The 27286-nt window shown below is 41.2% G+C and overlaps 1 pseudogene; it reads left to right on the top strand.

The window, feature by feature from the left end:
- Positions 1–6818: 6818 nt before the first annotated feature.
- On the top strand, positions 6819–23592 carry LOC122495989 (annotated as a pseudogene).
- The last annotated feature ends 3694 nt before the right edge of the window (positions 23593–27286 follow it).

Below are 27286 nucleotides of genomic sequence, written 5' to 3'. Positions count from 1 at the left end.
AAGGTTGCATGTGTCCTTTTGAGTTAGTGTTCTATTTTTAGTTTTTTGAGGAACCTCCATGCTGTTTTCCACAGTGGCTGCACCAGTTTGCATTCCCACCAACATTACAGGAGGGTTCCTTTCTCTCTACATCCTTGCCAACACCTGTTACTTCTTGTGTTGTTGATTTTTTTTTCTTTTTTAAAAAGGTTATTTACGTATTTTGAGAGAGAAAGAGAGAGAGCCCTAGTGGGGGAGAGGCAGAGAGAGAGGGAGAGAGAGAAACCCAAGCAGGCTCCATGCTGTCAGTTCAGAGCCCGACACAGGCTCAGTCTCACAAACCATGAGATCATGACCTGAACGAAACCAAGAGTTGGACACTCAACCACCTGAGCCACCAGGCACCCCTCTTGTGTTGTTTGATTTTAGCCATTCTGACAGGTGTGAGGTGATACCTCACTGTAGTCTTGATTTGCATTTCCCTGATGATGAGTGATATCGAGCATCTTTTCATGGGTCTGTTGACCATCCGTATGTCTCCTTTGGAAGAAGGTCTGTTCCTGTCTTCTGCCCACTTTTAAAATTGGATTATTTGGTTTTTGGGTATTGAGTTGTTGTATCAATTCTTTATATATTTTGCCATTTGCAAATATCTTCTCCCATTTCGTAGGTTGCCTTTTAGTTTTGTTGATTGTTTCTTTCACTGTACAGAAGATTTGTGTTTTGTTGTAGTCTCAATAGTTTATTTTTGCTTCTATTTCCCTTGCCTCAGGAGACATATCTAGAAAAAAGTTTCTATCACCAGTGTCAGAGAAATTACTGCCCGAGTTCTCTTGTAGGATTTTTATGGTTTCAGGGCTCGCATTTAGGTCTTTAATCCATTTTGAGTTTCTTTTTGTGTATGGTGAAAGAAAGTGGTCCAGTTTCATTCTTCTGCATGTAGCTGTCCAGTTTTCCCCACACCATTTGTTGAAGAGACTATCTTTTTCCCATTGGATATTCTTTACTCCTTTGACCATAGGGCTGTGGGTTTCCTTCTGAGTTTTCTGTTCTGTTCCACTGATTTATGTGTCTATTTTTATGCCAGTTCCATACTGTTTTGATTACTACAGTTTTGTAACATAACTTGAAGTATGGACTTGTGATATCTCCAGTTTTGTTTTTCTTTTTCAAGATTGCTTTGGCTATTCTGGGGTCTTTTGTGGTTCCGTCTACATGTAGGATTGTTTGTTTTAGTTTTATGAAAAATGTTTTTGGTGTTTCGGTAGCGATTGCTTTAAATGTGTAGATTGCTTTGGGTAGTATTGACATTTTCGCAATATTTGTTCTTCCAACCCATGAGCATGGAATGTCTTTCCATTTCTTTGAGTTGTCTTGACTTTCTCTCATCAGTGTTTTATATTTTTCAGAGTACAGGTCTTTCACCTCTTTAAGTTTATTCCTAAATATTTTATTGGTTTTGGTGCCGTTGTAAATGGGATTGTTTTCTTAATTTCACTCTCTGCTCCTTCGTTATTAGCATATAGGAATGCCACAGATTTCTATACATTGATTGTATATCCTGCAACTTAACTGAGTTCATTTGTCAGTGCTAATAGTTTTTTTGTGAAGTCTTTAGGATTTTCTGTATATAGTATCATGTCATTTGCAACTAGTGAGAGTTTTACTTCTTTCTTACCATTTTGGATGCCTTTTATTTCTTTTTGCTTTCTAATTGCTGTGGCTAGAACTTCCTGTACTATGTTGAATAAAAGTGGTGAGAGTGGACATCCTTGTCTTGTTCCTGAACTTTGGGGAAAAACTCTCAGTTTTTTTACCATTGGGTATGAGTATGAAGGCTGTCAGTTTTTCATATAAAGTCTTTCTTATGTTGAGATATGTTCCCTGTAGAGCTACTTCGTGGAGGGTTTTGATCATGAGTGGATGTTGTCCATTGCCAAATGCTTTTTCTATATCTATTGAAATGATCATACGGTGTTTATCCCTTCTGTTATTGATGTGACATATCACATTGATTATTTTGAACCACTGTTGCATCCCAGGAACAAATCCCATTTGATCGTGCTATGTGATTTTTTTTAATGTATTGTTGGATTCAGTTTGCTAATATTTTGTTGAGGATTTTTGCATCCATGTTCATGAGAGATATTGGCCTGTAGTTCTCTTTTTTTGTGGTGTCTTATTCTGGTTTTGGTACCAGGATGATACTGGTGTCATAGAATGAATTTGGAAGTTTTCTTTCCTCTTCTATTCTTTGGAATAGTTTGAGAAGACTATGTATAACCCTTCTTTAAATATTTGTTAGAATTTGCCTGTGAAGCCACCTGGTCCTGGACTTTTTGGGGGGGGGGGGCAGGAGGTGAATGACTGATTCAGTTTCATTGCAACAACTGGTCCGTTCAAATTTTCTGTTTCTTCCTGCTTTGGTTTTGGTAGGTTACATATTTCTAGGAAACTCCAAGCTAATCTTAATTACATCTGTAAAATCCCTTCATCTTTGCTGTGTAACCCTGACCTATTTATTCTAGTAAAACCCCATCATATTCTCAAGTCCTGCCCACATTCATGGGGAGGGCACATATACCAAGGGGCAGGAATCTAGGAAGACCATTTGAGAAATCTGTCTCCTATACAGATGTCAATGCCCACATTCTTTAAACTACTCAATTCCTCGGCCCAAAGTTATGGACATTGGTTCTGGGCCTAGGTAGACACACAAAAAATTATATATGGAAGTGCAAAGAAAGACATTTGCACAAAATAGGAAGAAAAAAAATGGTCTGCTATGCATAGGTGAGATTGGTGGGAGAATATTTAAGGGCAGCTTCAAGCAGTGATGTCTCAACTGGATGTTTGGGGAAAAATAACATGCCTTTGCATTTTTGTCTCCACTGCCTAGCAGAATCTTAAGGCACACAGTAGACTCTTGCTTGATAAATGTTTATTGATGTGAATGACCATGTAAGTGTCTTCTGGGCAGAGAAAAGGAAAGAACATTCTAGGTAGATAGGATTTCATGTATAGAGGCCCAAAGATTTGAAGCCACATGTTATGTTCAAGATCAGTGAGAAGTATCAGATTATTATTTTTGCAAAAGATACCACTGTTCCTTTTTATAATGTTTGCCTATTTATTTTTGAGAAACAGAGACAGAGCATGAGCGGGGGTGGGGCAGAGAGAGAGGGAGACACAGAATCCAAGCAGGCTCCAGGCTCTGAGCTGTCAGCACAGAGGCTTACATGGGGCTTGAACTCATGAGCCAAAGTCAGACACTTAACCTACTGAGCCACCCAGGCGCCCCAAGATCAGATTATTTAAACATGCAAGGGAAGATATGGCAAAAGAAGAGACAAATGATGTGGCCAGAACATGGAGGGCCTTGAATATTATGCTAAGGAGGCAGGACTTTATTTATAAACAAAGGGGAAGACTGGCGAGTTCTATGAAAGTGAAAAGAATGAGATTTGTGTTTGAGAAAGTTACAGCACACTATGAAGGCTGGTTTGGGGTGAGGGTTAGGATGGATGGGAGGGAAGTTAACCCAAGGCTGTAGGAGTTAGTGTTGGGTTGTCTTGTAGTGCAGGTGAGGGAGAAGGAAGAACTACACTAAGACATTGGTTGTGGGATGGACAAGAAGAATGGCTTCCAAAGCTGATTGGGAAGCAGAGTTGACAAAACAGCATGCCTAATGGATTTGAGGAACCAAGGAGTTATGGAGGATAACCTGAGGCTGACTCCAACTTAGGATGGGGACAAATGACGGGACCCCCCAATTGAGCTTGAAGTCTAAGAGAAAGAATAGGTTTGAGGCAGAAGAGGAAGGGTTGGCGGTGGTTGGAAAAGGATGGCTGTGGATAACAAGCATATCTGGGGACATGTTGAGTTTGTGGTGCCTATCAAATATCCCAACAGAGAAGTTCAAGTAGAGGCAGTTGAATTCTTAGCTCTGGAGCTCAACAGAGCTGGATAAACATCAGGGTTTCCAGCTCCTACGTGAGCCATCAAGTCCCAGCAATGGATAATCACAGAGGGACAGGGCATAGAGTACGAAAATAGAGAAGCTGAGGAGAAACCCATGAGTCCCCAACTCTGCAATGTCAGGGGCAGGAAACCTGAGCTGAAGCCAAAGACTTGTGAGGCTGTGAGGGGACTGTGGCTCTGGGTATACGTAGTGAGGTCAGAACACAAACAAGAAAGAAAGGAGAGGGCTGCTTCGTTGTCGGAAGAAATTGTGCCCATGAAAATCCTTGTTGGTGTTTCACTGGCTTGAGTTGTAAAAAATTCAGAGAAGGCAAAACCCACCACACCACATGTCATTTAAACAAACACACAACTCTAAGTAAATTAGCTGGTAAAACAGATTGTTGCAGATTTCTTTATTGGGTTAGGAAATGCTTGTTTTCGTTGAGGTCTTTTTTTTGAAGAAGAAGAAGAAGAAAGAACTTTGAGTTAAAATATATTATTCTGCTTTGATCTCTGTAATGAAGAGATTTGACGCAAGTATTCATCAGCCCTTAATGAAAATCAGTGGTGTTCCTGTTAACTTTCCATGGTTTGTTTGCTCATAACTTGAAGAACAAAAGAGTATCTTTCATAAGATCATCAAGGGTAAACAGAATTTCACAAGAAGAGAAATCACTGTGGAAAAACAAAATTTTAAAAAGGGACAGATCCATTTCTGTTCAGTTTTACTTTGCTCATGCTCAGTCTCCACCAAGGAACCTGAACAAATATCCCCATTGCTCTGCCCCGCCAAAATTTGGATATGCTTCAGACATATCCAAGTAAGGACAATACACTTAATTGAAAATATATATATAAAGACAAAATCAACCAAGTGGATGTCAATTCATCACCATCTCAGACCTCGTTATCCAGAGCCGGTGCCCAAGGAGAATGAGTTAGTCAAGGCCCAGCCTTACTGAAATGCAGGGATACAAGTGCCAAAAAGTAAGTTTCTCCCCACTTTTTCTTCTGCTTTCTGGAGTCTGATATCTTGCTGAGTGGCTGGGCAGGTATTCACATTCTTGGTGACTTGGAGGAGGCAGAAGCTTTGGCAAAACAGCAATAACACACACACACACACACAAGTACACTCATTTTGGTTCTCTACAAATCCCTGAAACAGACTTGTTTACTTCACTTGGAATGACAAACCTTTAATTAAGTTCTAGAATGAGGCTAAGGATGTTTATGTGAAATTATCCTACTTACTTCTCTGCTAGTTAGCAAGTAGCTATTGTGCCTGGGCTCACAGGGGATGACAAATTGGTGAGACCCTTGAACTATAGGGCCAATGACATGGTCAAGGGACCCAAGGGGGACCCTATGAAGAAAAGCAGCAGCAGTAGAAGCCCGGGATGGAGATGGGAAACTCCAGCGGCTCCGTAGCCCGTGTGAACAGAAAGCTGAGGCCATTAGCCCCTGAATCAGAGCAGAGTGGAACCAAAGAAGAAAGCGCATGGAGCTGGAAAGAATAGAAAAAGACAAAGTATTTCCTAAGTGAGAATGGAAAAGCCACATACCCTTCTCCTCTCCTTCCCAGCATGACTGGGGTCTTGCTTCGTTAAGCTCTTTAAGAAGGTGTCCCAATATGGAAATGCTTTCTAGTGTATCCGTTCGTAAGAAAATCTATTTGTCATTCCCACGGAAAATGTATTTGAGTGTCAGCAATAGTGGTTTCTCATGTGGAAGTGACGTAGGTCAGCCTGAGTACTTTTATCTCCTGCTGTGTGGACGTTTGAAGTTAAAGCAGAGGTTAAAACGGGCAACAGAATGAGCACAATCAAACCGGGTCTAAATCCTGGTCCCAACACTTATGGTATGACTTCAGATAGGCGCTTAATATCTCAAACCTCAGTCTTCTCATCTGTACAGTGGGAATAATAATACCCCAGACCCATACATAATCCTGTATCAGCAATTTTGAAACCCAAAGCCGCTGAAAAACAGATTTTTTAATTTTTTTTTAATGTTTATTTATTTTTGACAGAGACAGAGACAGAATGCGAGGGGGTTAGGGGCAGAGAGAGAGGGAGACACAGAAGCAGAAGCAGGCTCCAGGCTCTGAGCTGTCAGCACAGAGCCCGACGCGGGGCTCGAACTCACGAGCTGTGAGATCATGACCTGAGCCAAAGTCGGACGCTCAACCGATTGAGCCACCCAGGTGCCCCTGTTTTTTTTTTTAATTTTTTTTTAATGTTTATTTATTTTTGACAGAGACAAAACAGATTTTTTAAAAAGCTTGTGGGAAATTCATTTGACGGCAAAACCTGATCTGAATTGATGTGACCTCTTGTATGGTTTTTATTTATCCCGTGGGACGTGATTATCCATACGTTTGCTGCAGAAATGTTAGTTTTTCGATGGATGCTGCCCCAGACCATACGAGTGAGTGTTACGAAAAACGTGTTATACGCAGACTTGCCTCTCCGAAATCTGAACGGTTCTGAATTCTGAAGCACGCCGGGGATCTGGATGGAATCTGGACGAGAGACTGGAGACCTGTTCCCTTGGGATTTGTCGGAAGTACCGAGGGAGAATCACGTGTGTGAGGTGATTGTTACACCGCCTGGCACTTTGTAAACGTTCGGGAAACCGTGTTCTTTCTGGCTGACATCGTGGAGTTAAGACCAAGAGCCAAGAAAAAAGTTCCAAGTGCACAACATCCAAGAATGACAAGGATAGGGACTGCAAGAAGGTCTGAACGTGGAAATGCTGCCTCCCAAAGTTGGTGCGGCCTGATGGAAGGAGGCTCAACTTTGGAGCCAGAGAGACCTCAGTCCTGGCCCCAGCCTCCCTAGCGGGGACTGCTGGGTCCCAGTTTCTTCATGTGCAAAATGGGCAAATCATATGCAGCTGAAGGTTTTGTCAAGGCGGTAAAGCACTCCACGTGGGGCCTGGCACGTAGAAGATGCTCGACAAATGACAGGCAGACGGACACCTGCACACCCCCTGTAGGCTGAGTGACAAGGAAAACCAAGGTCACTACCAAATACAGTTCTGTCTTGCCCTGAATCGGCCAGGGCGCCCCCGAGGAAAGGTTAAAGCCTTATCCCTCCTGCGAAAGTGAAGCAAAGAGGGCCAGGCAGAAGGGGCTCTCCATCCTTGAAGAGTTCTAAGCCCACTGTGGAGGGAACTCGGCCTGGGTTCCTTTTTGCCAAGACCAGCTGGTCGCCCGGGGCCGTCTTTGGGGACCTCTGATTCAACAGGACAGGAATGCACCACATCAGGTTGGGGATTTCAAGGTGATTTGTGGACACACAGGTAGTCAATAAAGCTCATTCACACCCTGAATCCGGGTTTTGGCTGGATTACTAAATCCCGGTTGGACTCTAAGCCTTATAAAAGGAATAATTTTAAAGTGTACTTGGGAGAAAAGAGGTTTTTTTTGTTTTTTTTTTCTGTCAAAGTGAATCCTTTCATGAAGGAAACCATCCACCCAAATTATTACCTTGTCCTCATATGCCCCAGTCAGCATACAAAAAGCAAACAGATACCCGTTATAGCGAGTGGCCTTGAGATTACCCCCAGCCAATGGCTGGTTTCCTATAGTCAGAGACCTTGACCTGCGTAATCACATTTCTTTCAGACCTGAGCCGTGGGACTTGAGAAATGTCAGGTGTGAAACACCCTCAGCCTCATGGCTTTCCTCAGCACAATTACCTTCCACTTTCTTGCGCATTTCGGCTGGAGGTGAGGACTTTCCTCTCTCCCACCCAACTATGGACCTCAGGGGCTCAGCTCTTCATTCTAGGTGAGTCACAGCAGCATTGGGAACACACCTTCGCAGAGCCTGTCCCCCCACCCCAGCGTGAAGAGGCTTCCAGAACCATCCAACGAATGGCGCCTCTCCCTGAAGTCACTCCTGTCACGTGAGAGCAAGATGGCTCAACAGGCAGACCGACAGCATGACTGACAAGGCTGGGGCAGCCGCAGAAGGGATGGAAAACGAACACGGGAGAGAGAAACTTTTTAGGGAAGGGGATTTTTTAGAAATAATTTGACGTTCGATTAATTTCTTAAAGCATCAAAGTGTAAAACAAATAGCCGTGAGTCCATACTGGTACAAATAAATAACTGAAAAAAAATAAATACATGTAGGAGGAAGGACATATCCCCCTTATAAAAAATTCCTTGTAATCTGTAGAAAGAACGAAGAGAATCGAAAATAACTGTTAGAACACCACGGTAATCATTGCTGCAGGCAATCCGCTGATGGATGCTAAAATTAGGCAGAAGTCTGAGGAGAAACAGGATAAATGCGTAGTCTCAAAGTAGTTTCCTCATCATATTTATTAAATACAAAAAGAGTCACTTCACAGTCGGGAAATCCAGCAGACACTACCCTATCCAAGTGACCAAGGTTCACATCACCAGTAAGACACATCGACACCCATGTACCCCCTGACATTTTGCACCGGGAAAAGTTTTCTTGCCAAAAATGCGCAATTTTAACTCAACCACGAGAAAACATGGAACAACCACCAAGTGAGGGACGTTCAACAATACAACGGGTCAGTGTTTCAAAACTGCCGAGGTCGTGAGAGACCAGGAAAGACCAGGACCGTCATAGATTGGACCCAACTACACCTGGTGACTAAATGCAGCATGGGATTATCTGGATTGGGTAATGGAACGGGAGGGGGACACTTGTGGAAAACTGGTGAAATCTGAACAAAGTCAGTAGTTTAGGTAATAACATTGTGCTTGTTTTAATTTCTGAATTTTGATCATTATACAGTGGTTATTGCTAGATGTTAACATTCAGGGAAGCCTCGGGGGAAGCACCTAGGGGAAGGCTGTGTATTATTGTGCAACTTCTAAGTCAAACATTATGTCAAAATTTTTTTTTCTTTGAAGCATAAAGTGACAGGACTGTTGTAGGACCTCCTCACGTTGTTGAGTGCTTTGGTATTATATCTTTTTTTCTTTTTAAAATGTTTATTTATTTATTTTGAGAGAGAGAGAGAGAGAGGGAGAGAACATGTGAGCGAGTGGGAGCAGGGGAGGGGCAGAGAGAGAGGGAGACAGAGAGAATTCCCAAGCAGGCTCTGCACTGTCAGCACAGAGCCTGACTCGGGGCTCAGTCCTACGACCGTGAGCTCACGACCTGAGCTGAAGTCAAGAGCCGGATGCTTCACAGACTGAGCTGCCCAGGCACCCCCGTTTGATATTATTTCCATTGTGAGTTCCATCTTGGGGATGGGGGAGGAAAGATGAGGCACTAAGCTCATTTCTGGGCTCAAGGCCTGGAAATGCTGCTGTGGGCAAATTGATTTTTCCCCCAGAAAGTCACCAGGCGGTTCTATCCCTTACCCAAGCCCATTTCTTCCTTTCCTGGAGACTCAAAGAACTTAGAAACACCTGCTACTGTATCACCACACCCTCTTCCTGGATGGTTCTCAGGGTTTGGGCTCCTGACCCCCAGGGCATGGCCATACTTTATGGTGTCAGTCAGGCAATCGCACCAGGATAGACCATTCAACCTTAATTCCAGAGACAGCATGCATACTTGGGGGTAGGGTCATTTCCTTGGAGTAAGAATAGAACCTGTTTTGCAGGTTGTAGGAATTAGATGAGATAATCTATGGTACAGCACAGATGGACCTTGAAAGCATTATATTAAGTGAAATAAGCCAGACGCACAAGGATCAGTATTGTGTGATTTCACTTACATGAGGTACCTAAAAGGGGCAAATTCACAGCGGCAGAAAGAATAGTGGTTATCACCAGGGCCTGGGGGACGGGAGAAATGAAGACTTACTTACTGCTCAGTGGATACAGAGTTTCTCTCGGGATGGTGAAGCTCGGGAGAGGGAGAGCTCTGATGGTTGCACAACATTACGAATGTATGTACTGCGACTGAATTATACACTGAAAAATGGTGAAAGTGGTAATCTTTATGTTTCACATATCTTACGTAATAAGCACTTTTTTTTTTTTTAATTGAAAGAATTAGCTGAGCTGAATGCAAAGCTCCCAGAAAGCCCCGGCCCCGAGTGGGCCCTCAGATACCATTCGTCTTCCTCCTTCACTGAAGTTTTTAAGAGAACTATTACATAGTTGTTCAATGTGATTTGTGACCATGGCGGTCACATACGATTTTTACAACTAACCGCATTCTTCACTCCACCATGGCCTGGTTTTCAAAATTTATTTTTTTACTCCAGGCAACTGAAAGAGGAAATTTTTTTTTTTAAATAGTAGGTTCGAAAATCCTGTAAGAACGTTTCCGTTTAGAACAAAAGGTAAAGCTGAAGTGACCACGTGATTCACAGCGCTGCTATGGGGGCACGTGACCGCGGCTCTTGGTGCAACTTGACCAATATGGTTGCAGCTACGCTGCAATTCTGTTGATGAATTAAATCATGTTCCTTCCAAGATTTGCCCGATCACTTCTAACCCTCTCCCCCCCTCCACTGCCACTGTCCCTGCCACCACTTGCAACCAAGGACACCTGAGCACCCCCGCCCCCCCCGGGGAGGTAGTTTCATACCCAGGCTCACAGCCTAGGTTTGGCATTGCTTGTGTGGCCTCTGCAGCCGAACTTGAAAAGCACTCTTAGAGTTAGTGTTTTCATGACATCTTACTGCCGCTGAGCGTGTGGCCAAACTCCACTAATCCGCTGACACACGGCTGGCATTTCATTGCCCTTATCACTCAGCCCCGTTTTCTGACCAGGCGCCCCGCTGCCTGGTGAGACTTTAATGCTCAGCCTTTTGTTAAATGAGGCTTACGTGCAGGGTCCTGGCCTTGGAGGCTGGGGTGAGGCACCGTCTTGCAGAATAGTTCTGTTTTATGGTTTTCTGTGGTGGAAAATTGTATTGTTCCACATTTCGGCTTTGGTTTTGTAATCACTGATTATATAATGAATTCTGATTCCGTGCCTGCAAAATCCGTCTGCACTGTTAAAGACACAGGAGAGAATATAGCTGCTTTGGAACACACGGAGATGGAGACTCTGCGCCTCCCACCCCTCCACCCTCCCTGTTAATCTCATGAAACATCAGTCTCACGTTGTACTACAGTTTGGGGGTGGGGGCACAGCATGACACCTCCTTCACTTTTGCACAAAGAGTAGCAGATTCCAGGACGATCTGAAATTTGCCGTTTTGTGAAACATATGTTACCTTTAGTCGGGCTAACTCAATGGGCCGAAGTCATCTCCAAGCACTGTCCTTGACCTCAAGATTAGAGTTGCCAGAGAAGATGCCCAGCTCCCAGCTAAATTCCAATCGCAGAAAAACAGTGAATCCCTTTTTAGTGTAAGTATGTCCCAGTTATTGTGTGGCACATACTTATGCTGAAAAATGATTCATTATTTATCTGAAATTCAAATTTAGCGAGGCATCCTCTTATTTTATTTGCTAAATCTGGCAACTCTACTTGAGATCAGACTCTCATCACCGTTCTATCCTCCAGGTCTGTCCTTGTGGGACTCCAGTAATTCGTTCTGCCAAGAAGCCTGAGACAGAATGAGGCAAAGGAAGAATCTTAATCACACTTGGCTTTTTGTTCTTATCTAGCTCCAAGTGTCACGGATCTGCATTAAATTCATAAATAAATGAAAACCGTTCGCTTGGACAGCTGAGGTTTGGTTCATTTTTATCGTGAAACTTTAGCAAGATTGGATTCCACTGAGAAGGATAATGTGAAGAGGAGAGTGATCTAGAGATCAAGAGACATGGTCAGTTACCCCAGGCGAGTGGCCATGGTGTGGTACTCTCTCTTTAGACTCTGTTTGAAATCTTAAAGCATTAGATTAAATGACCTCTAAGGTCCCTTCCAAGGCCAAAAATGCCTTGACTCTAGCTTCAAAAAGTCTGAAACTTCTGAAGTATGTTACTAAAATCACAAGCGTAGACGGAAAAATGTTTAAACATCAGGAATTTTTATTTATGCTGAACATTTTTGTACGTTGCTTACCGAATATCCACCTGGGAAGAGTACAAATCTTGACATCCTCAGAACTCTTGCTATTACATTAAATATTTTGACCCAACTTTTTACTTAGTTAGTATCCAAGTATGAGATTTGCCTGTCAGGATACTCCAGTAGAATTTTCCACGTGTCTCACGTCCTTAAATGATTTTGGTGAAACCCAACAAGCTAAATCAAAGCTTTAACATGAACTCAAGTCATTAGGAGTTACTATAAGGAGAGATAAATATGGTCTTGGGTAGAAGGAAGACATTTTATGGAAATATTCTTAATATAGGCCCAAAATACATGCTGAGGAAAAAGGCACTTAGGTGAGCATACTATCTGTTCTTTCCAAGCAGACTCAACAAACATTGATGGCTTGGGTCATCCCACACAACCCCTCTGGCTTCCACCCCCGTGTATATGTTTATGGCGTCCAAATCACCATGTCCACATTTCATTTCTCTCCTAAGTTTCAGAATGAAATTTCCAACTCCCTACTAGAAATCTCCACCTAGATGTCTCAGAGGCACCTCAAACTCAGCAAACACAAACCAAAGTTCCTATTATCTTTGCCCCACGACCTGCTCTGTAGGTCTCCTCAAACTTGGTTAATGGTATTGTTATCTACCATCATTATTATTATTAGCACAAGCTAGAAATCTGGTAATTACCTCCACCCTGAGTCAACAGGCTACAGTCTACTCAGTTCTATCTACTACGTGTCTCTGGAATCTATGTCCCCTCTATCCATTCCAAGGCTGTGGTCTAGTTCAAGCCCTCTTGCGTGGACGACGGGAGGTAGTGGTCCTCCGAATCTTTCCCACCCATTTGCACAGAGGCAGAGTGGCAGTTCTCAAGTATGGCTCCAACCATCCTGTCGTAAGATGGCCCCTGATCGTGACAACTGTTCACTGCCTGGAGAAGATGGTTCAACATGGTAAATGTGGCCTTTTGATTTGTGACCACAGCTGACTGCTCCAACTTCATTTCCCTTCTCAGTACTCTAACACCCATTTGTCATTTCCCTGTACCATTATCTCCTTCTAAGCCTGTACTAATCTCTTTATGCAAATATTCCTCCTTCATCTTCTCCAGCTGGCAAATTCCTACTCATCCTTCGTGACCTTGTTCAAGTGTTACCTTACCTCTGGGCAGGCTTCTCTGCCTAGTCCCCTTCCTCGTTCCACCACATGCCCTGTTAATGACTCCTCTGTGAGAGGCCTCAGCACATTGTTTATACCTTAATTGTACTGCTAACTCTTTGCATTATAATTAGGTGCTTTTCATCTGCTTCCTCTACGCAACTAAGAACCTTTGAAGATGGGGCTGTGATTTATTTGGCTTTGTATCCCTAAAACCTAGCAAAGGGCCTGGTATGAGGCAAGGGCTCCATAAACATTAGTTTGGGGGCAGGGGGATGGATAAATGAAATAAAGAAGTGGCATTTTTACATAGGTATTGTCCTAGGTGATTTATCTCATTTCTTTCTTAGGACAACTCTATAGCAAAAGGTATTACTATCACTTTCATTTCATAGATTAAGAAACCAAGAATTTAAGCAACTTGCCAAATCTACATAGTCAGTAAGTGATACAGCCCACAAATGGCTTTTGTTCCTCTAGATTTCTTCCATTCTCAACTATGTGGGGGTATTAATGGGCAGAGGAGAGGTCAAATGTAAAGAGCCCTTAAAAGGCACTATAAGGAACAGGGAGATTCTACAGATTGGATAATCTGTTTCTCAGTTATTAGAAACTCATTATTAATTAAATATTCTGTAAATATTTAATTCCAGGCTTCCTGGTCTTTATTTTGACTTTTTAGATTTTTTATTATGAAATATTTGCTATTACAGAAAAAAAAGTACATAAAACATGTATGATTCAGAATAATCATTACATGCGTAACTTCCACCCATGTCAAGAAGTAGAATTGTCAGGGCCTCTTGTCTGTCTTCCTGAGCACTGGAGAAACCATTATCCTGACTTTGTGAGAATGATTTCCTTGCTTTTATTTGTTGCTTTGCTACATAGATAAATATAGGTATAGATAAGGTATAGATAGGGGCACCTGGGTGACTCAGTTGGTTGAACGACCAATTTGGGCTCCGGTCACAATCTCACAGTTCGTGGGTTTGAGCCGTGCATCAGGCTCTGTGCTGATAGCTCAGAGCCTGGAGCCTGCTTTGGATTCTGTGTCTCCTCCTCTCCCTGCCTCTCTGCCCCTCCTCTGCTTGTGCTCTCTCTTTCTCTCTCAAAAATAAATAAATAAACATTAAAAAAAAAAAGATATAGACATGGAGTATATCTTCCAACAGTTTCCTATTGCTGCTATAACAAATTACCACAGATTTAGTGGCTTAAAATTATCTTAAGAGTTCTAGGAGTCCGAAGTCCAGGGGTCTGCAGGGCTGTGTTCCTTCTAGAGGCTCTAGGAAAGAATCCGTTATCTGGCCTTTTCCAACTTCTAGAGGTTGCCTGCATTGCTTGACTTGTAGCCCCTTCCTCTACCTTCAAAGACAACAGCATGGCATCTTCTCTCCTTTCTGCCCTCTGCCTCTGTTTTCATCTGTCTATGACTCTGTCTCTCCTACCTTCCTCTTAAAAAGGACCCCTGTGGTTGCATTGGGCTCATTTGGATAATCCAGAATAATCTCCCTATCTCACGATTCTTAGTCACATTTACAAAGCTCCTTTTGCCATGTAAGGCAACACATTTTCAGGTTCCAAGAATCAGGATATGAACATTTTGGGGGGCCATTATTCAGCTTATCACAAACAACCCCTAAATAATTTCCTTTAGTTATGTCTGTTTTTTAACTTTATATGTATGGAATCATATGGTATATATTCCTTTGCTCAGTAATCCATTTACATTTAATATAATTATTTAAAGATTAGAATTTAAAACTGCCATCTCATTTATATTTGGCCCATTTATTATGTGTTGTCTTTTCTTTCTTCTTGGATTGGTAAAAATAAACAAAAACTTTGTTTTGTTGTTTTTTGTTTATTTTTACCAATTATTCCATTCTTTTACTTCTACTAGTATGAAAATTATATACTATTTTTTAGCAATTATCCAATAAGTTAATATACATCCTTAACTTAAAGTCTGAAAATAATCAATACTTTTACCTTTCTCCCACATAATTTAAAGGCATTTTTTAACGTTTATTATTTTTGAGAGACAGTGAGAACATAAGTGGGGGAGGGGCAGAGAGAGACGGAGACATAGAATCTGAACCAGGCCCCATGCTCTGAGTTGTCAGCACAGAGCTGACGGTGGGCTCAAACCCATGAACCATGAGATCATGACCTGAACTGAAGTCGGACACTTACCCAATGGAGCTACTCCTAAAGACTATTAAACATTTTAATTCCATTTGCCCTCCCAGATGTGTTTTTGTTGTCAGATATTTTAATTCTATCTTGTTTTTATTAGAAGTTTTGTCCTTCCAGACATTATTATCATTATTTTATAAAGTTAATGCTTGCTTAGATATATCCATATGTTTATCATTTTCTTTGCTCTTTCCTTCTTCTTTTTCAGGTCTTCCCTGTGAGATCACCTTCATTTTACCTAAAGGAAACGTCTTAAATTAAAATGTGCTGGTGGCAAACTCTCTCAGCTTTTATCTGTCTAAAAATCACTCTATTTTGACCTATTTCTGAGACATTTTGGCTGGGTATAGAATTCTAGGTTGGCAATTATTTACATGCATTGATGGTTTCATTCCACTTGCTTTTGGCTTCCTTTGTTACTTCCTTTGTTACTACTGAGAAATCAGTTATTGTCTAGTTGCCACTACTTTGAAGATAATCTTTTTCTCTGGTTGATTTTAAGATCTTGTCTGTCTTTGGTTTATTAAAGCCTCACGATGAGTCTAGGTGTATATTTCATTTTATTTTTCATGATTCTTATTCTTGCACCTGTGGATTTATACCTTTGATCTGTTCTGAAAAATTCTGAGCAATTATTTCTTTAAACATTATCTTCATCCAAGCCCTTCTATCCTCTGCTTTTAGGGGTCTCATTAAATGAATGCTACATCTTTTCATTCTGTTCTTCATATCTCCTAATCTCTCTTTGTAAATTTGCTTTGTTGTGTCTCTATACTATATATACTCTTGAATAATTTCTTCTGATCCATATTTTAATTTTCTAACTCTCTCTTCAGTTGTGTCTAAACTGCTTGAGCATATCTGTTGAGGTTTTAACTTTGGTTATTATATTTTTTTACTTTGAGTTCTATTTATTTCTTTTTCAAATCTGCTAAGTCAGTTTATATTGTTTCCTTTTCTGCACATATATTTTCTTTCTTTTTTTTTAATTTAGTGAGTATAGTTGGTTTTATAGACTCTATCTAGTAATTCCAAAACCTGAAGTGATTAGAGGCCTCTTTATATCCAGTGTTTGTTCTTTATGGCTTGTCCTTGTAGGCTTAGCTACTTTTGACTATATGCTGCTCATTGTCTTTCAAAATTTATTTCAGGGGGATTGTTTGAAGTCCAGGATGACACAAATTTTCTCCAGGGAAAAAAAGAAAACTTTCATTTGCCTTTAAACTAAGTTTACAACTTGAGAGGGTTATATAATTTCTTTTTGTTTTTATTTATTTATTGGTAACCAGAGTGATAAGGACTTGGAAGGAGTAAAATTATTAACTTGCACTTGTTAGAGCATGTTCCCACTATTATCAACTATCCTGTTCTGATCATCATAAAGGCAACTTGTCCTGTGATCTCCTGAGCCTTAGTGGGGGAGTTACATTTACATTTAGCTTCACCCTGCTCCTGAGGGTTTGACCCTTATTAGTGAGGGGAAGGGCAGGCCCTGAGCTTTGATCCTGTCCCCTTTGTCCTGAGAAGCTCTCAAAACCTAAGTTCAAGTTTGCCTAAATTGGCAAATGCCCTTAGTTCAAAAATAGCTTTAGGGTGCCACTTAACTTTCAGAGATCCTTTGATTTTGGATTTGAGTTTCTTATTAACTTGCCAGATCTTTGATGCTTTTAAACATTTTTTAAATTTGTTTTTTTTTTTTTCCCAGTCAGCAGTTTGGGTTGTTTTCTAGTAGGAGGTTGGTTTCATTCCTATCCTGTCTTGTTCCTGCAATGAAAGTCCTTCCCTTATCTTCCTAGGCTTGGTTGAACTGCACGCTTAGGAACTAAAAAACTAACATGACCTGCTCTAAGACAGTTAACATATGGAAAAGCAACCATATGTTTTTTTAAGTCTTTTATACTTCAGGAAAAGAATCACTGCAAGATTCCCTTAAATAGACTGTAAAAATTGAACTACATAAAACTCTTTGGGGACATATTTAAAATTTTCTAAGAAATGTTTTCCCCCCCAAAATTAAATTTTCCCTACTAAATTATTTAAAAATTGCAACATTTTATCCAGAAGTTACTTTTCCAGCAAACAGCCACCCAAGAATCCAAGAGTAAATATAAAATGACTACATAGTTCAATTTATTCATCAGAAAGTCCTTAAGGCCTCATTCAGTGTTGATTAACTCTTATTTCCTACACAATTCAAAGAAACCTCATTCTCTGGGTTTCTAGCCCATAAACTCTTAGAAGCAATAACTTGAAAGAACACATGCATTTTGAAAGGTGGGCTCTTTATAAAAGCCAGGAATGGCATCTGATGGCTCCATGAGTAGAGAGTAGATAGGACTATAAAATGTGTCCAAAAGGTCAAGAGAAGGAACAATGGAGACATTTAGCCCAACATTCAACAACAGCTCGTGGGAGGCTCATTGAACCTCTTCACAGCGTTGTGAACAAACATCCATGTTCCCGGTGCTGATCCTGCTGATCCTCGTGAATTCGAGCCCTGCATCGGACTCTGTGTTGACAGCTCAGAGCCTGCTTGGGATTCTCTGCCTCCCTCTCTCTCTGCCCCTTCCCACTCATTCTCCATCTCTTTCAAAAATAAATAAATAAACATTTAAAAAATAATCAGGGTTCAAAAGATGCATAAGGAAGGGGAAGTGAAGGGAGTCAAAGGAAAGAAAATTCTCCCAGATGGTCTTGCTTTTGTTTACCTCCCTTTTAGCACAAATAATGCTGCCCTTGCCTCCTGATATTGAAGGCAGGGCTCTCAACTTACACATTGATTTTGGATCCTACTGAGATCCCTGTTTCTGTGGTGTATTAGAATCATTACTTAAAAGGTTTCAGACTTTGCTGATCCCATGAGATGAGAGCCTGAGTTTAGTATCATTTTCATTATTGTATCATTGGTATCATTCTAAGGTCTCAGAAGCTGGAAAACTCAGCTTTTTGCAAGATGCTGGCTACTTCATATCCTTCCAATGTTATTCCCTGTATTTTCCCTGAGTATTTATCATACCTTCTTGACTTTTTAAGTACTTGATTTATATTTGTGAGTTTTCTTTTTTTATTTCACAAAGGCGGTTAACAACTGAACTGCGGTAGAAAGGACTTGTATTTTGTTTAGAATTGGCCAAAAGTTTCATTTTGCAAGCCAGTTTTGGTCAATTTGATGGAAGACCATGTGAGTTGTTTTTTTTTTTTAAGTTTATTTGTTTATTTTGAGAGAGAGAGAATGTGTGTGTGTGTGTGTGTGTGTGTGTGTGTGTGAGTAGGGAAGGGACAGAGAAAGGAGAGAGAGAATCCCAAGCAGGCTCTGCACTGATGGTGCTTGGGGCTTGATCTCACAAACTGTGAAATCACGACCTGAACCAAAATAAAGAGTCAGCCACTTAACAAACTGAGCCACCCAGGTGCCCCTGGAAAACCATGTTTTTGTTTTTGTTTTGTTTCTAATTTTGTTTTTAATTTACATTCGAGTCAGCATATAGTACAACAGTGATTTCAGGAGTAGATTCCTTAATGCCCCTTACCCATTTATCCCATCCCCCCTCCCACCACCCCTCCAGTAACCCTCTGTTTGTTCTCCATATTTATGAGTCTCTTATGTTTTGTCCCCTCCCTGTTTTTATATTATTTTCATTTCCCTTCCCTTATGTTCATCTGTTTTGTCTCTTAAAGTACTCATATGAGTGAAATCGTATGATATTTGTCTTTCTCTGGCTAATTTTGCTTAGCATAATACCTTCCAGTTCTATCCATGTAGTTGCAAATGGCAAGATTTCATTCTTTTTGATTGCCGAGTAATACTCCATTGTATATATATACCACACCTTCTTTCTCCATTCATCCATTGATGGACATTTGGGCTCTTTCCATCCTTTGGCTATTGTTGATAGTGCTGCTATAAACATGGGGATGCATGTGCCCCTTTGAAATAGCACACCTTCCCTTGGATAAATAGCTAATAGTGTAACTGCTGGGTCATAGGGTAGTTCTATTTTTAGTTTTTTGAGGAACCTCCAGACTGTTTTCCAGAGTGGCTGCACCAGCTTGCATTCCCATGGAAAACCATGTTTTAAAGAACATTGAAACTGCTTCCAGGCCCAAGAGGAAAGAGTTCTAAGATCCATTATCAATGTCTGTCCCAACACAGGACAGAGGCTGAAACATGCCTGTCAAATATTTGTTATCCTTGGCTTAGTTCATCAAATATTCATTGAATGTAAGGTGCAGGTTCTTTATTTGTTTTCTATTGTCTTTTGTTTTCAATAAAGGCGACATGGTTTCTGACTTTACAAAGTTGTAATAAATGGCAGACACATGAACAAACAACAAAAATACAGTGGGAAATAGCCAATAATGAAACTGTACCAGCGGGGAGAGAGGAAGAAGTGAGATGGGAGCATCAAGGGAGAGGTCTAAAGCAAGGTCAGATGTCAGCAGTTTCAGAAGCCTGGATGGTCTCAGTTTTGGTCTGGATGTACCCCTTCTTACCTCAGCCACTTCCAAATGGTAGACCACCAGGATATTGCCAGTTTCTGGGAAGGCTTCCAATAGGCATTCTAACAAGCAGCCCATACAGTCTTCTCTGTGTTGTCCATAGCCTTCCTCTCATTATTACTGAATACTGGCCAAATGTCACAAGGCTATGCCCTGTGAGCATGTGAAGGAGTCAAGGTTGGACTGCACAGAGAGTACCCCAAAGAGCTCAAGCTGTTAAAGTACACATGCTAACAATGACAGGTATGGCCCATAACCGAGAACAATTAACTTTATTATTTTTAATTTTTTATTGAAGCATAACACACAGTGATATATTAGTTTCAGGTGTATGACATATTGACTCAACGATTCTGTATATTACTCAGTGTTCAACACAAGAAGTGTAGTCACCATCTGTAACCATACAATATTATTACAGTATATTGACTATATTCCTGATGCTGTACTTTTTACCTCCATGATTTATTTGTTTGATAACTGGAAGCTTGTAGCTCTTAATCCCCTTCATCTATTTTGCCCATCCCCCTATCCACCTCCCCTCTGACAACCAGCAGTTTGTTCCCTGTATTTAATTTTTTGTCTGTTCATTTTGTTTTGCTTTTTAGATTCCATATATAGGTGAAATCATATGGGAGTTGTCTTTCTCTGGCACTTGACATAATACCTTCTAGGTTCATCCATGTTGTCACAAATGGCAGGACCTCATTCCTTTTTATGGCTGAGTAATATTCCATTGTGTGTATATACACATCCACACATACCACATCTTCTTCATTCATTCACAAGAGAATAATTTTTATTTAAAAAAAATTTTTTTTTCACCATTTATTTATTTTTGGGACAGAGAGAGACAGAGCATGAACGGGGGAGGGGCAGAGAGAGAGGGAGACACAGAATCGGAAACAGGCTCCAGGCTCTGAGCCATCAGCCCAGAGCCCGACGCGGGGCTCGAACTCACGGACCGCGAGATCGTGACCTGGCTGAAGTCGGACGCTTAACCGACTGCGCCACACAGGCGCCCCAAGAGAATAATTTTTAGAAGACACCTGCTTTGTGAGTAGTTCAGGAAGATCAAAATCCAGGATAATATGAGGTTTATGAGAAATGCTAAACAAAAGGCTTTTTACAAGCCATATTTAGATTAAAACCACCAATGAGATAAGACTATGATCAATTCAGGCACCTGGGTGGCTCAGTTGGTTAAGCGTCCAACTCTTGATTTCGGCTCAGGCCATGATGTCACGGTGGTGAGACTGAGCTATGTGTCAAGCTCTGTGCTGAACCTGGAGTCTGTTTAAGATTCTCTCTCTCCCTCTTCTTCCACCCCACCCCCTCTTAAGAAAAAAAAAAAACAAACGAACTACGATCACTTTTTGGGAGAGATATGTAACACTAACATATATAAGAACGTAAGAACATTGTATAAGACCATTACAAGAAAAATCATAATTACCGAATAACTTCCCATAATTTTTCACTATGTAAGGTGTTTCTACAAGGTGGTGCATCAGAATGTTTGTTAAAATGTGTATTCCCTGGTCCCATCTTAGAGATACTAAGCCTAAATCTCTGGGAACAGCCTGTGAATATGCATTTCTAATAGACTCTGCTTCCTCCAAGCGATTGTGATTATGCTCTAAAGATTTAAACCACTACTCTTATGGAGAGAACGACAACAGTTATAAGGAAATGACGTCCAAGATAAATGAGGAGATGATAAGAGAGTACCAGCTTCCTCAAATGGGTTTAATTCTGTAAATCTGACGGAATTCATTTAGGATAATAAAATAACTTGCAGATGTGATCATACAAACATCAACATCAATCTTTAAGCCGTCCTAGAGAATGGCAGAATCACTAGAAACTTGGAGATAGGCAAATACTGGTTGCCATTAGGCGGCATAAAGGGGGATTTGAGAAAATATAGAATTGTCAGTTTTATATGGATTTCCAGCAAAACTTTGCAAATAACAGTGTTATTAACAGTGTTTGTAAGCACTTAAAAATGCAGTGTTGATCATTAAGAGTCACCAGGAGTCACTACAAATGAATCTATATGTGGCCTTTTATTTTTAACTGCATCAATCCCTTGTTGAAAATAGTCAAGTTATAAATTATAAAAAAAACTACGCATACTAAACTGGTCTATTTCCTTTTTCTTTTTTCTTTTCTTTTTCTTTCTTTCTTTCTTTCTTTCTTTCTTTCTTTCTTTCTTTCTTTCCTTCTTTCTTTCTTTCTTTCTTCTTTCTTTCTGAGTCTGCTAAAACAGTGGAATGATGAAGTCAGTTTATATTGAGTTTTTCCTAGGCATTTGGCAAAGTGTCTCATGATATGCATTGAGCAAGACTGAGAAATCTGAGAAAATTGATAGAATCATTATTATTTTCTGAGAGCCCACTATATGTCAGGAACTGTGCTAAGCATTTTGTGAGTATTAATTCATTTAATACTCAACCCATCCCCATAAAGTAAAAAAAAAAAAAAATTACACATAAGGAAACTAAGCAGAGATTTATCAGGTAATTTTCTCAGGATCATGTAACTAGGGTTTAAGGGGTCTACTCTGAGATCAAAGCTTGGGCACCTAACAATTGCACTATATTTCAGAAGGGTGGACTTAAAACTGGGTAAAATGCCTGTACAGAAAGAGTTGATCTGTATATTCGTGCCAACCTGAGGGAATCACTAATGCCTGCCATGAATCTACAAAATTGTACCAGACTTGCTCAACATTTTTATTAATGACTTGGATAAAGGATAGAAGTTGTGCTTATCAAATTTATCGATGTCAGAAAGCTAGAGAGAAGATAGCTAATGCTGTAAATGAGAGAATCATGATCTAGAATGATCTTGGCAGATGGGAATAACAGGCCAGAGCCAGCAAGAGGAAATTTAATGAGGATCCCGGTAAAATCCTAAATTCTGGCTACAAAAGTAAGTACAGTGAGGAACACCCTGCTTAAGGGCATAATACAAAATGTGGAAAGCTAGGAAAATCATGAGATCCATTGATATAGTCAGTCTCCTACAGATTGAGTTCAATGTGATAAATATGCAACAATGGCCAAATGACCTCATGTACTTCTCTCACTGGCTCTCTGACCTCTACCTCTTCAAAGCTGAAACTACCCTATTTCATCTAATCTGAGATGCCATTGATTACAAGATGCACCAGGACTTAGAACCACTGAGAAGTGTGGAGGGAATGCCATCAATAGAACTAGGACACAGTGCTTTCAGATCACCTCGCACTTTTATTTTATAATCATTGAAAGAACTTTTTGAACTTTAATAGCTCTTTGAGGCAGATGTAGGGGGGTTGTTGCAGCTCCCAACTTACAGCTGTTAGCTCTTACCCAGGAACAGACTTTTGGGGTTTTTTTTGTTGTTGTTGTTGTTGTTTTTGTTTTTTAATTCTCAAGTTCGTTAACGTACAGTGTAGTCTTGGCTTCAGGAGGTTTTTAAGGACACCAGAAAGACACCCATGGAGCCAGAGAGGGGGATTCATGGAATTAGAGTCTCACTAACCAGCCTCAACAGAAAGCCCCCTGCAGAAGTGTCAGCAGACTTGATTGGAGGCATAAAGGAAAAGAACCTCCAAGTGAAAGTACTTAGTCTTCCACCAAGACTCTTAGGATCACTACGAGAAAAATTCCTCATGCTGCAGGGTCTAGGACTTGGGATGATTTCCAGATGAGAATCCACAAGTGACCATGGACTTGGCTATTTCTTCCAAAATTGTTCAGCAGATTACTTCCATCAGTGTAGAGCCAGGAATGCAGGTTGAAGTCACTATTGCTGATGCTGAAATTAGCTTTTTGAATTAGTTGATTACGAGTTACTAAGAAAGAGGCTTAATAGATTTTATCACATCAATTGTGCCTAGCACAGAAGGAAAATATAAGAGAAATAAATAGGTTAAACTATTCTCCCAAATGTCTCCTTTGGAGTCCGATCTTCTGAAATGCGTTGCACTTCAAAGTTGGGGTATATATGTCTTGTTTTTCCAAGCACAATTGTCCTCTGTGCCACCAGGAACATCAGTGAGGCAGCATTTATTTAAACGGTTCCTTCAAGGATTTTCTTCAAGCCAATGGCTCCACCCTCTACCCCCCACTTTAATACAGGTTCTTTATCTCTTTAGAAGGTGTCAGCAGAGGATTCCAGAAAACAACCGGGATTTTATTACTTCCTGAAACGGTCCTTAAATTGTTGAATGAAAAGTTGATGAGTTGCTGTTGTCCATTTGTGCCATTAGAAATATAAAGCAGGTTGGTACATGTACAGGCAGCTGGTGCTACATCATGTCTGGTGCAGCAATTATAGAATACCATGGATCAGAAGATGCATCTTAATTTCAGAGATGTTGAATGTGACAAGATGCGTATCTAAGAATCAATAAATTTCGGTAATTATGTTGTACCTGCAGGTTGGACCTCTTCCAGACTTTGGGATCTGTACTGTCCCGTGACAGGGGAAATTCAAAAGACTCTTACATTCATGAATTTAATAGTCACAGTGTGCCTACTTGGTGCAACTTAATCTGATAACCCATCATTTTGCTAAGAGAAGAAGTTGAATCCTCAGCTTCGAGGCAGGGGCATAAGTCAGTTACCCAGGTGGAGAGTGACTTTGGGTGACAATCAGTAGCCCACCTCAGTGTTCCTTCCCAGTCCTTTGCACCTCATGGAATGGGCAGTAATCGTCACATACTCAACGACGATCTTTCTTGAAATGGGTGGTGATGAAGCTAGGATTTCCAGATAACAGGATGCCTCTCATAAATATTACAGTGAAAAGCAAAAAAATTGAACTCAGGCTGACTTGGGTTCTATTCTGACACTTACTGGATGTATGATCTTGGCTGAGCTCATCTTGCTAAGCTTCAATGTCCCTGTTGGTACAATACCCCATTGGTATCATCATAATTATCATTATTAAATAAGGTAACATATGTAAAATGCTGAACGTTGTGCCTGGCACATACAGTGAGTGAACAATAAGTGGTGTATCAGAATGAATTTCAGATGGATCAAAGATTTAAATGTAAAAAGTGAAATAATAAAAATAGTTGAAGATGATGTGGGAGATGGTTTTTATAATGTCGGAATGGAGAAGGCTTTTCTAAATAGGATATATGTGAAGGAGGAGAAGGAGCAGAAAAAAAGCCCAAAATGAAAAGATGGATACATTTGACTACTCAGAAAAGAAAACTTTCTACACAGAAAAATATACCACAAACAGGGACACCTGGGTGGCTCAGTCGGTTAAGCATCCGGCTTCCGCTCAGGTCACGATCTCGTGGCTGGTGAGCTCAAGCCCCGTGTTGGGCTCTGTGCTGACAGCTTAGAGCCTGGAGCCTGCTTCCGATTCTGCGTCTCCCTCTCTCTCTGCCCCTTCCCCACCCTCTCTCTCAAAAACAAACATTAAGGGGCGCCTGGGTGGCGCAGTCGGTTAAGCGTCCGACTTCAGCCAGGTCAGGATCTCGCGGTTCGGGAGTTCGAGCCCCGCGTCAGGCTCTGGGCTGATGGCTCAGAGCCTGGAGCCTGTTTCCGATTCTGTGTCTCCCTCTCTCTCTGCCCCTCCCCCGTTCATGCTCTGTCTCTCTCTGTCCCCAAAAAATAAATAAACGTTGAAAAAAAATTAAAAAAAAAAAACAAACATTAAAAAAAAATTGTTTAAATACCATAAACAAAGGAAAGAGCCAAATGACCAACTGGAAAAAAGTAGTTGTACCATATAGCACAAAGGGTTAATTTCCTTAATATATAAAGATCTAATTAAGTAGAAAAGTCAGAACTACAACAGGCTATTTGGTTTCTGCACCCTTCCTCTAATAGTGTGTTTTACTCACCTGTCAGGACCTCTGCCCACCACCAAGGACAGGTTCTTCCTCATACTGCTGCTCTTCACCTTGGACTCCCTTTCTTGCCTCCTTCTAGAAATCCCCACTGAATGTAAGCCCACTGAGGAAGGAAAGCCTTGCCCCTCCACTGGCCCAGGACCTCCCCCTAGCTTCCAGGTTCTGAAGATGCTATATTGGCTCTCCCCAGTGAGGGCTGAGCTCCAATTAGGATAGAGTTTAAACTTTTGTTTTGTTTTGGGGCGCCCGGGGAGGGGGGGTGGGGCTCAGTCGGTTAAGCATTCAACTCTTGGTTTCAGCTCAGGTCACGATCTCTCCGTTCATGAGTTCAAGCTCCATATCAGGCTCCATGCTAGCTGTGCGGAGCCTGCTTGGGATTCTTCCTCTCAGCTCCTCCCCCACTCATGCTGTCTGTCTGTCTCTCTGTCTCTCTCTCTCTCAAAATAAATAAATAAAACTTAAAATGTGTTTTGTTTTGTTTTGATATAGTATTGCGATCATACTCAGGGAGCAATACTCTGGAATATTCTGCACTGATCAACTCACGTTCCTTTTTTAGATAAAGGGCAGTGCATTGAAAGGAAGGCAGTCATCTGGGGGTAGGAATGAAAACTATGTCATTCAAGAAGCAGCTGAAGGAACTAAGGATGTTAGGGTTTGGGGGAAGCTGCTTCAAGGAAACACAACTGTCCTTGAACAGGTGAGGGGCTGTCTGTCCTAGGAGGTAGGTTAGGCTTGCCGGGTATAGTAACTAACTGAAGGCAGAACTCAGGGCAAAGGGTAGAAGTCACGGGAGAGGATTCAATAAACTTCAGAACAATTAGAGCTTGCTAAAAATGAAATGAATGCCTTCTAAGGGAGTGACCTCTTTGTAGCTAGACATATATAAGCAAATGGTGGATGACAGACTTTTGAGGGAGAAATCCTTTTCAGAGAGACTGCCACTGGCCAACCTAATACCTGTCTCTGTCTCTGTCTCATACACACACACACACACACACACACACACATCCTCTGCCTCCCCTTCTGCACTTTATTTTTTCTCCATAGCATATAGCAACACCCAACATCCTATATATATATTACTTTTTTATCTTGCTTACTGTTAATCTTCCTCAGCTAGAATAGAATCTCTTGGAGATGAAGAATTTGGTCCATTCTGTTTGTTGCTATAACCCCGTTATTTGGGACATGCTTGGCACATAGCAGGTGGTCATTGCTGAATGAATGAATGAATGAATGGTCATTGTAGGAGATGCTGCCTGGGGTGAGTAGAGGGTCTGACTATCTCTGGGTGCTTTCTAGCTCTAGAATCTTGAGAGTTTATGTATCCTATGAAGTGCGCCCTGTGGTTCCAGACATTTGGAGCCACCCCTGGCTGGAGAGGCATGTGACTGAGAGGATCATCAAGGCCCTGTGTGAAGATTTCTAAATAGGTGCAGAATGTGTGTGGCTCGTGCAGAGCAGGGACAGGTGTGACTGTTGGGTCGGTGGGGGGAAGTCTTCAATGAAGGGAGTGATTTGAGCCATGAGCTACAGAGAGGCAGGCTTAGGTTTTGGATGGCAGCCTCAGCCTTTGAGCAAGTTACTTAATGTCTCCAAGGCTCAACTTCCTCATTTTCCAAAACCTCGTAGGATCGTTGTGAAAACGAAATGTGAGTCACTGGGC

Source organism: Prionailurus bengalensis, chromosome F2 (genome assembly GCF_016509475.1).
Source record: "Prionailurus bengalensis isolate Pbe53 chromosome F2, Fcat_Pben_1.1_paternal_pri, whole genome shotgun sequence".
NCBI classification, from domain to species: Eukaryota; Metazoa; Chordata; class Mammalia; order Carnivora; family Felidae; genus Prionailurus; species Prionailurus bengalensis.
This window is presented reverse-complemented; position numbering and strand designations above follow the sequence as displayed.